We start from the raw sequence: 12,499 nt of genomic DNA, 5'->3' as shown, positions 1-12,499 counted from the left end.
ACAGCTGGGTCACAAAAATGAGATGCATGCATACCAGATGGGAGACATACTTTTGGTTAGCAGTGTGTGTGAACACGATCTCGGGGTACTTGTGGGCTGTAAGCTAAATATCAGCAAACAGTCAGATGTGGCAGTAAAGAAGGCAAGTGCAGTCTTGGGCAACACATCACAAGATGTCATAGTACCGCTGTAATACCACATTGGTCAGACCGCGCCTGTATTCCTGTATGCAGTTCTGGAGGCCTCACTTCAAAAAGGATGTGGATAATATTGTGAGGGTTCAGAGGAGAGTGACGAGAATGATCCGGGGCCTGGGGATCAAGCCCTAGGAGGGAAGGCTGAGGGACCTGGAGAAGAGGAGATTGAGAAGGGACACGATCTCTGTCTTTGAAAGGTTATCATTTGGAAGAGGGCAGAGAAAGGCTCCTGTTGGCAGCAGAGGATAGGACCCGCAGTAATGGGTTCAAACAACATGTAGAATGGTACTGGCTAGATATCAGGAAAAAATTTTTTTACAGTCAGAGTAGTTCAGTGGTGGAATTGGCTGTCTAAGGAGGTGGTGAGCTCCTGCTTAATTGCAGGTCTTCAAGCAGTGGCTGGACAGCTACTTATCCTGGATGCTTGAGGCTGATCCTGCATTAAGCAAGGGGTTGGACTAGATGGCCTGCATGGCCCCTTCCCACTCTAGGATTCCGTTGATATCTCCTGTAAATTATTCTGGCTACATTCAGATTATAATGAATTATTCTGGATCCAGCCCAGATCTGGCCACAGACTTTGGAAATGAAACATTAAAACTGTCCAATAATAGATTATCGTATGGCTCAAAAGAAGACTCATCAGCTGCAGTGTCTAAAATGGCAAACAATAAGCAAGGGGGTGCCTTAAGGTCTGTGCAGGTGCATTGAGATTAACGTTTATTGGCGGTCAGACGCGCACCGGCATTTCCCAGCAAGATACTAAAAACACAATAAAGTCACAAAAACACAATCAATAAAAAAATCCCAGCTCCCCCGATAACCCTATTTGGCTCCATGTGTACAAATTTGGGGGTATTTCACCACTACATAGCAGGTGGAGGGGACCAAATCTGCAGACTCTAGCCACTGTGGTGCAATTGTGCACAGATAACATATAAAAGCCACTCTGTCCCGCTCAAATAAAAACAAAAACAGGGACACGATTAGGATGGCAATTGATCAGGAACAGTCCCTGGTAAACAGGAGCAGTTGGAGTGAATGTAGAAACAGTCTCTTGCATCTCTCTCGAGGGGCTCCTCTTTACAGGAAGACTTGGCAGGATATGGAACAGTAAATACGCCCACCAGCGTGGATCAGTGCGCCAAAGCATTAATCACCCAGGATCTGCAAAATGTGGGCTCAGCTGCTCAATCGCCTGCTGCCAGGGCCCGATCCACTGCTTCTGATCCATCACTCTCATTGGAGCTCCAAAACCTGCCTCAGTCAACAGCTCAACCTTTGTGTCTGACCTCAGCAAAAGGTAGTTTTAGAAAAGGCATGAGATGTGGGGAGAAGATGGGCACTGTGGCAGTGTCTGCCGTCCTCTACAGATGTGGCCCTTCAGTGTGGTAGAAGAAGAAGAAGAAGAAGAAGAAGAAGAAGAAGAAGAAGAAGAAGAAGAAGAAGAAGAAGAAGAGTTGGTTCTTATATGCCGCTTTTCTCTACCTGAAGGAGTCTCAAAGCAGCTTACAGTCGCCTTCCCTTTCCTCTCCCCACAACAGACACCTTGTGAGGGAGGTGGGGCTGAGAGAGCCCTGATATTACTGCTTGGGAATTCGTAATTGATATTACTCCCATGGGAATTCGAACCAGGCACAGTTTAAAGGGTTCAAAGCATAGAGATAACCATTTGGCCACTCAGAACAACAGGTCTGGGGACTACGGATTACTAACAAAAGGGAGGGGATGTGGAATGTAGAGGGAAGATAGGGAGACATAAAACATAGAGTCAGGAAAAGACCTTGGGGTGTCAACCTAAAACATCTGTGTTACATCAGGGCAAGACAGGTCAGGTCAACACCTTAACAAGCAACAGAATCAAATAATTGAAACAGAAAAAAAAAATCATGGCAGAAAACCTGGGGATTCTGACACTTGATTGGTAAAGTGTGTTTTTCTGCAGTTCCCCCGACAGTCAGGGGCAGCTCTGGAAGAGTCTCTGCATGGCATGAGAACAGCTCTGCTGGATCAAGCCAAAGATCCCTCCAATCCATCATCCTATTTTCCAGCATGGACTTCAGAAAGCCCACCACCACATATGAAGGCCATGGGCTTCTTTCATGCTACCTCTTTCAGTTGGGCACTCAGTAGTTTTGTGTAGCCGTCAAGTTGGGGCCGTGGCTCAATGGGAGAATCTCTGCTTTGCATACAAGAGATTTCCGGTTCAATCCCTGTCCTTTCCAATTAAGGCAATGTGAAAAACCACTCCGAAGGATTCCGGATAGCCACTGACCAGAATACTGACCTTGATAGACCAAGGCCATCATGAAGAGCTTCATCAGAGGGCTGTGGCTCAGGGGGAGAGCATCTGCTTGGTATTTAAAAAGCCCCCAGTTCAGTCCCCAACATCTCCAGTTAAAGCACTGGGTAACAAAGATGTGAAAGACCTTCACCTGCTACCCCAGACTTACAGTCTGAGTAGACAACAATGAGTCAGTAGGAAGCAGCGTTGTGTGTGTTTGTGGTTGTCTGTACAAGCCCTGCTATGGCAGCAGGGCTGATGAAGAGCCACCTTCACAAGGACCATCAGCCCAAAGAGTCATGTTGACTTCCTTCCCCAGCACGAGACCCGCACTTCAGGAAGACTCACACAGCAGCCTGGTTCCCCCAATAGCAGGAAACTGATAACCACAAGCCCCATTCGGCAAAGGCCGTGTTCATCTGCTGAAACATGGGGCAGGTGCCACACTGGAAAACGCTGCTCAGAAGAGCCACTCCAGGCAAGTCAAAGAAGCACATGGGCCTCTTGCCCCACGAAGTGAGCATCACTGCATGAGCGATTGGAGTCCTAAGCATAGCTCCTTCAGGACTGTTCCCCAGCTGATGTCCTCATGGGCTTCTTTGTGAAGTTGTGGCATGTGTGTAGTGAAGACTTATGGCCCTGGAAGGCTTCACTTGTGCTTAAAGTGTGCAGGGCAGATGAACAATCGACATTTGCAGAGGTGCCTTCTGCTGAAACAGTTTCCTCTCTTCTGGAAAGGTTTTCAATACTAAGAGAAATGCAGCCTGGGCATCCTCAGAAGAATTTTGTCTCCCCCCTCCCCCATGTTCCCTGGCTAAATAATGACTGTGTGTTCAGAGATTCCGATCCACAACTATCCTAAATATGAAACCCACCGCCCCTCCACTTTGAAACCTGGCTGTTTATCTATCAGAGAGCTTCATTTCCATCTGTTTGCTTGTTTTGACTGTGCAATACGTGTGTTTGTGTGTGTGTGTGTGTGTGGATATTGCACTTATTCAACCACCATATGTATTCCTCCCCCACTGAACTGGGTCACCGGTACTGACGCTAGGGTTGCCAGATCTGTCGGACCAGCTGGCAGGGGATGGGGGTGAACAGGAAAGGAACAAGCCGGAAATAAACATAATGCATCTGTTCTTGTGTATGCAGACCTGCCGAGGACCGAGCTTGAGCCCCGAGGCACAAACATAATTCAGAGCCATTGATTGGCTCAGGTCCAGCTCATTTCCCTGCGAGAACCAGTAGATTTGTAGCAAGAAGCCGGAGCCTGTTTGGACAGTTCATGGCAGGATCCACCAAGGATCCTATCAGTTCAAACTGTCCCATAACCAATCGCTCGCAACCATGGGCAGATCCATTGTTCCGTGTTTGTATATATTGGGAGGAGAGGGTTGTTCGGTGGTTTTCTAGTGCACTTTCAGCATTCTCTTGTACTGTGCGCTGATCACTAATAAAGAGCTGAAAGATTCCAGAGCCTTCGTGTTCCTTGACCCACAGATCCAACATCTATGTCATCTGGAAGTGATGTAGGCATGTTGGGGGCGACACTCTGGTTTATGGGCAAGACCTCTATGGTAGAATTAGTTTTCTGCCATAGAGTTTTGCCCAAAACCAGAGCACCCCCCTCCCCCAATCACCAATGTGCTTACATTAGTTCCTGGTGATATATTCCATCTGTCCCAGTAGTGAGTGGGTATATGAGAAAAGAGAGAAAGAGAGAAAGAAAGAAAGGAAGGAAGGAAGGAAGGAAGGAAGGAAGGAAGGAAGGAAGGAAGGAAGGAAGAAAGAAAGAAAGAAAGAAAGAAAGAAAGAAAGAAAGAAAGAAAGAAAGAAAGAAAGAAAGAAAGAAAGAAAGAAAGAAAGAAAGAAAGAAAGAAAGAAAGAAAGAAAGAAAGATTGGGTCGAGGTTGTACTTCCTTAGGAGGTGGTATTAGTACCCAGGCCAACTGGTGGGGTTAGGAAGGAGAATAGAGACAGAAATACTAGAGTAGCACACACACACCTTGGTTTCCAGTTTGATTTGGCTAGTCCATGGGACATTGCCTTATCCGCCTTGATTGATGGCACAGGCTGCCAATTTGGTAACGCAAGAGCATTGTAATACTCCATTGATGCTACCCTATTGCAGGCCAGGTGATTTTGAAGGCAGCGACTGGAGGGGATGGGGTTCGGGCAGATGAGACATAATTTCTGAGCATTTCCTCTGATCTCTTGGGTAAAGGACATAGAGACAAATGGGAAATTCTGAGGCTGAATCTGCACTGGGATCTTTATCCCCAGTGACCTTGAATTAAATAAAGTCATCTACACATCACTCGATTTCTGTTTTGATATTTAGTGCTTTAAATTTTCCCCCTGCAACATTTATAATTAATCTGCGGTGACACTACCTTTCCCCCTCTATATCCAGGAGCAGATATAACTTGCTACATTTGCGAAAACTGCTTTGAAAGCACCAGTATTAAGTGTAGATCTTTGCATTTTGCTGGATTAAATTCCTCCACCTCCTCTGCACCTCCTATGCTGACGTAGCGAAGTTGTCTGTCGCTGATTGGTTAGGGCATCAATTCAAAGACTTCCTGGTTCCTGGTTGCCATTCCCTTGCAAGACACATTTTTGCCCTCATTTCTAAAATGACTGTGCTCCAAGCCCACACTTCTTTGTGCTGAGATTTGCTTTTCAGATTGTCTCCCCCCCCCCCCCGCTTACTCAGGAAAAGAAAAATAAACAAGCAGCCTCATGCTCCATTCCCCCCCCCCCCACTACCACTTGCTTTGCCTATGGAACGGCAGGAAATAAACCCCTCTCCAGCTTTGTGCTCCTTCAATACCGGTTGGAGCTTCATGACCACCATTCCCCTCCCCCCTCTTAGCTTCCCCAATCAAGTGGGAATGGGAGACCAGCCAACACAATTAAGTGTAGAACACAGTCTGTTTCAATTAGGGAAAAAGGAAGAAAGGAGACCTGGGTTCAGATGGATCTAAACTCAGCAGGATCAATAATGGGGAAAAAAGTAAGTGCAGAACCAGTCCTAGAGTATCTCTATGGAGGCCATTTTCTGGCTTTTTAAATAAACCTTCCCTTCAATTTCTCAGAGGTGGGTTACTTGGGCCAAAGGTGGATGTTTACCTGCCAGGTGGGCAAATGGCAAGCCTACCTACATGCCTGCTTTGTGACACCTGAATATGTGCCCATCTCTTCCCTCAGGGCTGTGAAGTATGATTCACAGAACTGAACAGACATGTGTGGTGTTTTTCACAGATCTGGCCATTGAATACGTTTAGTAAAATATAAATTTCTTCCATGTTCCCAGGATGCCACGGGTGGAAGTGTAACAATTGCTAAATTCATAACAACCCTGTAGAGATTTGCCAACAGGTGGATTTGCTTTTTTGGTCCTTTTGTCTGAAACTTGCATGGGGAGGAAAATTCTGAATCTGTATCCAAGGGAACCAGCCTCGTGGCTTGGGTTGAAGGAAAGGCAGACGCTACACTGAGTAATCTTCTCAGTTTTAACTTTCTTTTTCTTTTACTCCATCAAAGTGATTAACCCTACATGTGACTCAGAGACTGGCTTCAATAGTCTTTCACGGCTAAGGGCTTTCTAAGAATTGACAGGTTCAAAGGTAACACAACCAGAGCTGAGGGGGAGTCAAGGCCCTGTCTTGGAGGTGGGGGAAGCAGCTCGGTAGTGGAGAAGTCCAAGAGTAAAGGGCAATTAAGCGCAATGAAAAATGGCCACTTTCTGAGTGGCTAAATTTTGGGTAAAAGTACATGTTGTATTAGAAGAGATGTTATATGTGGTTGAGTAAATGCCCTGAAGCGTTACTGTCTCAAGCTAGAACGTTCTTCTTCTAGGCCACTACAGCAGCGAGGTTAATCGTAGCTAAGATATGGAAATTGATGGAGATACCAACTGTTTCGTTATGGATGGATAAAATGGCTGAGCTATCGAGTATGGTGAAACTTACTTCGATGGTCAATGGGAAATCATCGGAAGAATTCCGTCAACAGTGGCATTTGTATATTCATAGCTGACTTTTTAGAACAATTTCAGAGTGTGGGAGGGAAGGAGGGAAGGAAGAAACTGTGTATGTATGTACTCGTTCTTATTCTTTTTTCTGCATGTCTTTAAAACAAATAAAAACATATATAAAAAAGGAAAAAAAGAAAAAAAGAAAAATGGCCACTTTCTGGATGGCCAATTGGAGACTGAAGCACTGCTGGCCAATCAGCCTTGAGATTGTTGCCCTGTGTTCTCCCCTGTTACCTCAAGGGGGCGCAAAAGGTCTGCTGCCTCGCGACATGACCAGCTCCAAGCTTGCGTGGCTTCAGCTGCATCTTTTTGACAAGTGCCATTTCCACTTCAGCAAAAGCGGAACGGCAACTTTGAACAAACTTTGACAGGCATCCGTGGAGGCTGCCTTGCAGCTACCGAAATCTCTGATTTTGTAGATGTACCACGGCGGAATGTTTTCCAAGAAGTTCTGAAAAAAACTTTCTCAGAGGGACTTCCCCCCCCCACACACACACACACATACACACAGACACAGTTGTACTTAACTCCAGGGGTGAGATAAATCGAATCGATGTTTAGAAAAGCCTACACAGAGAGAGTTCACATTTATTGTACTCTTGAAAAGCCGCTGATGCACTTGAAGAATGGGCCAGGAAATAAATCAGTGGTTCTCAACCTTCCTAATGCCGCGACCCTTTAATACAGTTCCTCATGTTGGGGTGGCCCCAACCATAAAATCATGCAAGTGTTCTTTCACAGAAATTAAACTCAAACTGACCAATGGCGTGAAGATCCATGGTTCATGATTGCATGTAAATTGTTTTTCCCCACGGGATTTCTTAGTTCAGTTCTGCCTCTTGTCCCACCATGCCGATCTTACTCTTTTCTGCTGCTCCAGACAGAAGAATGCTCTATCTTGATCTACCCCATAAGGCTGTTGTGTGGATGATGCAACCCCCCCCCCTGGCCAAGTTGCTTGGCCTGCCATGACCCCTGTGAAAGGGTCGTTCGACCCCCAAAGGGGTCCCGACCCCCAGGTTGAGAACCACTGAAATAAATGGAAATGAGTATGTACGTAGTGGTGGAAAGCACAGTCAATTCACAGCCAGCTTACTTGTAAGGTTTTCAAGGCATGAGGCATTTAGAGGGATTTCCCTGTTGCCTGCATCCCATATCCACCCTCAGCTTCCCCAGTGGTCTCCCATCCAAATGCTAATCAGGGTAAACCCAGCTTAGCATCCAAACCCTGATGAGATCAGCCTAGTCTGGGCAACTGGCAAATATACACAAATATATATTATGTCTTAAGAGCCTCTTGTGGCGCAGAGTGGTAAGGCAGCAGACATGCAGTCTGAAAGCTCTGCCCATGAGGCTGGGAGTTCGATCCCAGCAGCCGGCTCAAGGTTGACTCAGCCTTCCATCCTTCCGAGGTCAGTAAAATGAATACCCAGCTTGCTGGGAGGTAAACAGTAATGACTGGGGAAGGCACTGGCAAACCACCCCGTATTGAGTCTGAAAACGCTAGAGGGCGTCACCCCAAGGGTCAGACATGACCCGGTGCTTGCACAGGGGATACCTTTACCCCTTTACCTTATATTATGTCTTAAAAGTCTAACCAGGGGCTGGGTCCACCCCATTTTTATATGTGTCCGAGAGCTTTTCTTTCCCACCCAGGCTAGCCGGAATCATTTCCCTTCCTTCAACTGCACTCGGGGCAAAACAGCCCAAGGCGTCTTCAGTGCTTATCATGTTGCAATGCGCCATGGCAAGCCCACCCTCCCAGGCCTTCCGCACGTCGCAAGCAAATTGCCTGCGACATCTGTCAAAATCCCACATCCAGCTGTGCTGCTTACAAGTGCATCCGAAAAGCACACAGTGCACCGGAGGGTTGAGTGCATCAAACTTTGTAAAGGCACGAGGCTGACAGAATAAAGCTTTGTGGACTTAAAAAAAAAAAAAATCAAGCTGTAACGGCCGAGTTTGGGGGTGGGGAATTCTTGGCGATTTGGGGTGGAGCTTGGGGAGGAGAGGAGAGGAACGGAAGTTGGGCCTAATGCCGTAAGAATCCTCTCTCCAAAGTGGCCATTTTCTCCAGGGGAATGGATCCCTGGAGTCTGGAGATATGTCGTCATTCCAGGAGAACTCCAGGCCCCATCTGGAGACTGACCAACCTACGCAGCAATGCAAAGGGGTCTACATTTCTGTACACTTTCCTCTGGCACAGCTCATTTTTTCAGAGGCCTTGAAAGGCACCTCCACAGTGGCTATGCCAGCGCATCAAGCCCAGAACTGAAAGCGTTTGCTCCAACAGGTTAGCAATGCTACTCTTTAACGCTTCTTGCTTGAATTGGCATTTTTAGCCCTCGGATCTGACAAAGAAAGCTTACGTAGGCTAGATTCTCAAGCACTTATACCCCCAAAATCTTGCTGGACTCTTAAGGTGCTACTGGACTCAAATCTAACTAGATCATAGGCACCTTCAACATGATGTATATAAGATTATCTCGTTTTTATCCTCAAAATAACCCTGGTAGGTTGAAAGGGCCGCCATGGATCAGGCCCTGGCATTCTTGGAGGAAACTTCGGCGCTTGATCCATACCAGTCTGGCTTCCGTTCTGGCCAAGGGGTGGAGATGGTGCTGGTCATTTTGATGGATCTAGCGCCAGCAGTCTGGCTATCCTCATGTTGTTAGATCTGTCAGCTGCATTTGATGTAGTTACCCAAGAGCTGTTGGCCTGCTGCCGAGGCTGGGATATGTGGGACAGCCCTTTGGTGGCTGATCTCCTTTCTCCAGGGTTGCAGTGGGGGAAGAGTTGTCACGCCTCTTTCAACTCCCTTGTGGAGTTCCACAGGGGTTGTCTTCTCTCTTATTTTTTTTAACATGAATATGGGACTTCTGGCCCAGCTGGTCTGGAGCTTTGAGTTGGGTTGTCACCACTATGTGGATGACACCCAACTCTATCTCCAGATGGATGGACACCCGGACTCTCCTCTGGAAACATTTGTCAGATATTTGGAAACTGCAGTTGGATGGCTGGAGCTGAGTCACCTGAAACTCAATCCCACCAAGACAGAGGTCCTGTGGCGGGGGAGGAAGGGGGCAGATGAGGAAACGTACCTTCGCAGCCTGGCTGGGGTGTGACTTAAGATCTCGCCCATGGCCAGGAATTTCAGGGTGTGACCTTACTGATGGAGGCCCAGGTCATCAAGGTAGCCCACATGGTGTTTTTCTCTACATCAGTCACAGCTACTAGGGCCCTATATTTCTTTGGAACAACTAGCCACAGTGCAATGGTCACCTTCAGGCTAGATTTCTGTAAGTCGCTCTATGTGGGCCTGACTTTGTCCTTGACCCACAAATTACAGCTGGTTCAGAACGTAGCTGCTCGGGTCCTCTCGGAGGGCACATATCCAGCCTGTGCTGAGGCAGTCGCACTGGCTGCCAGTTGTGTACTGAACCAAGGTCAAGACACAATTTGGGGGTCTCGTCGAGCTAAAGGGGAAAGGACTGGGAGCTTTAGTTATTTTTGCCCCTGGGAGGATCGTAAGGGTTTTTTAACTGGGGCTTTATTGGGGGGCTAAATCTTGTAACTCGCCATGAGCCAGCCAGTCTGGGAGTGGCAGGAAACAAATCTAAATAATAATAATAATAATAATAATAATAATAATAATAATAATAATAATAATAATAATAATAATAATTCCACTGTTCAAAGGAACAAAATTGGAGGTCCCACTGATTCTGCTGGAGCCCCTGGGGCTTGGATGCAACCAGATGGCTGGGCCTGAGCTTTGGTTGTATCTTTTACATGCCCCTCCAGGTCAGATCATGTCCCGGCGGGTGTCTTGCCTTCCTTCCTTCCCTCCCTCCCTGCCCGTCCTTCACTCTCCCCGTTTCACCACAATGGCTGATGTGAGAAGGCAGCCGTGCTTGGAGGCTCTGGAACGGCACCGCCTGGCAGCGCGGCTGGAAGCAAAGGTCACAGAACAAAGCGGATTGTCCAGCCACAGCTCAGGCCGTTCCCTGCAGGGCTGCACTTGTGAGCTGACCTCTGAAGCAAGCGGGCAGCACGGCTTTAGAGGGGATAGATGTTGTGACAAAAAGAACTTCCCTAGCCTTCCCTTTTGAAGCCGTTTTGAAATTTGACTTGTGAACTGTGTAGTTCAGGGGTTTATAGAATCCCAGAATCATAGAGTTGGAAGGGGCCTTACAGGCCATCTAGTCCAACCCCCTGCTCAACGCAGGATCAGCCCAAAGCATCCTAAAGCATCCAAGAAAAGTGTGTATCCAACCTTCGCTTGAAGACTGCCAGTGAGGGGGAGCTCACCACCTCCTTAGGCGGCCTATTCTACTGCTGAACTACGGTTTCCTACTACGGTACCTCAATGGTATTGCGACGTTTATGTGTGTGTGTGGGGGGGGGGGGGCGGAGGGGTTCAAAATGATGTCTGACACATTTTTAATTGTTTTTTAAAATAATTTCCAGTCTCATTTGCGCAAGCTGACCCGCCATCTCCCAAAGTGGCCAATGAAGGGGAGGGGCCCCGACCACTTAAACCTTTGTCGTCAAGGATTCCTCTCACTTTTGGGGGGTGGGGGTGGGGAGCATGGTGGGGGGGGGGTAGCCAGGTGAGATCACTTCCTGGGACCTTGAAGTCTGAAAAAATATATCAGCAGTACCTCTACAGCCAAAAAAATGAAAAAAGGCTGGTCTAGTTTATCCTATCGATCCATGGTTTACCATGCCTTTCCTCTAAGAGGCTCAATACATCAGTATCCCTCATCCCTTTAATTTGTACAACAATCCTGTGAGGTAGAATAGGCTGAGACAATAGGACTGGCTCAGGCTTAACGAATGAGATTTGTGGCAGAGGGAGGGATTTGAATCTGGGTCGTCTAGGTCAGAGCTGGGCTCTCTAACCTGTACGTTACTCTGACTCAGGGGTAGTCAAACTGCGGCACTCCAGATGTCCATGTACTACAATTCTCATGCTCCTGGGAATTGTAGTCCATGGACATCTGGAGAGCCGCAGTTTGACTACCCCTGCTCTGACTCATATAAAGTTGCCATCTCGGGGTTGGCAAATTTCTGGAAATTTGGAGGTAGAACTGGAGGAGAAGAGGTTTCAGGGAGGGGAGAGATCTCGAGGAGATATCATGCCACAGAGTTCAGCCTCCAAAGCAGCCCTTTTCTCCAGGGGAACCTGGCAGCTCTGCTCAGACGGGAAAGTGCCACATGGCAAACTGGGCCACTGGATCCCCTGGCCTAGTAGCTGGCTCAGTTCAGACATAACGTGACACCCAGGTTTACTTTAAAGATGATTGTTATATGAAACTAGAATTCCATTCACCAACATCAATCTAATCCTGGTTCTCCCCAGTAAGTAACAGTTGCCGTTCCTTCTCTGGGTTGTCTCAGAGAACGTCGCCCACCAGAGACTGAGCCAAGACGTCAGTGTTCAGACCACATGAGAGAAACCACAGGAACGACTGATTGAAGTTAACAAACCAAATTCAGGTTCTGGCTGCAGGTTCTCCTGCTTTGATGTCCTTGAGTGCGGCTCTGAGTGTAAGATTAGGACCTGCGTGACTCAGATTCGAATCCCCCCTCTGCCATGGAAGCCTGCTGAATGACCTTGAGCCAGTTGCTCTCAGCCTAGCCTACCTCGTATGGTGGTTGTTGTGAAGATCAAATGAAAGCAAAGAAAACGATGTCCTGAGGCATTTTGGCTCTCCACTAGCATGAAAAGCTTAGAATAAATAAATTTCTCAATAAATACGTGAACCACTATATATTTTTGGTAAGGGATTGGAGGAGGGGCTGGTCTCATGGTTTAAGTGCCACTCAGTGCTTAACACCCACAGGGCGGTTGTCCCGCCCCTGAGTGCCTCCTCCTCCAACCTGCTTGCCTGTCCGTCTAGCAGCCAGCCAATCGCCTTCCATCCCCCACCCCTGACCACCCCCTCCTCCTTCCATTTCCCTCTGAAGCTCGGA

General features: G+C 47.6%; 1 protein-coding gene and 1 long non-coding RNA gene across 6 annotated transcripts in view; one reads left to right on the top strand and one right to left on the bottom strand.

Annotated features, from left to right (window-relative positions):
- LOC143837307 (uncharacterized) overlaps positions 1-6,601 on the top strand; it is an 84,718-nt gene extending 78,117 nt beyond the window's left edge. The window contains exon 4 of the long non-coding RNA XR_013230953.1: positions 6,343-6,601. This is a non-coding gene — a long non-coding RNA (uncharacterized LOC143837307). The remainder of the gene's footprint in view (positions 1-6,342) is intronic.
- Positions 1-12,499, bottom strand: part of MAG (myelin associated glycoprotein) — a 72,340-nt gene that overhangs the window by 49,505 nt on the left and 10,336 nt on the right. The gene's annotated exons all lie outside the window — the stretch shown is intronic.

This window comes from Paroedura picta, chromosome 5, assembly GCF_049243985.1.
Source record: "Paroedura picta isolate Pp20150507F chromosome 5, Ppicta_v3.0, whole genome shotgun sequence".
Classification (NCBI taxonomy): Eukaryota; Metazoa; Chordata; class Lepidosauria; order Squamata; family Gekkonidae; genus Paroedura; species Paroedura picta.
Note: the sequence above shows the minus strand (reverse complement) of the source record. Positions and strands in the feature narration are given on the sequence as shown.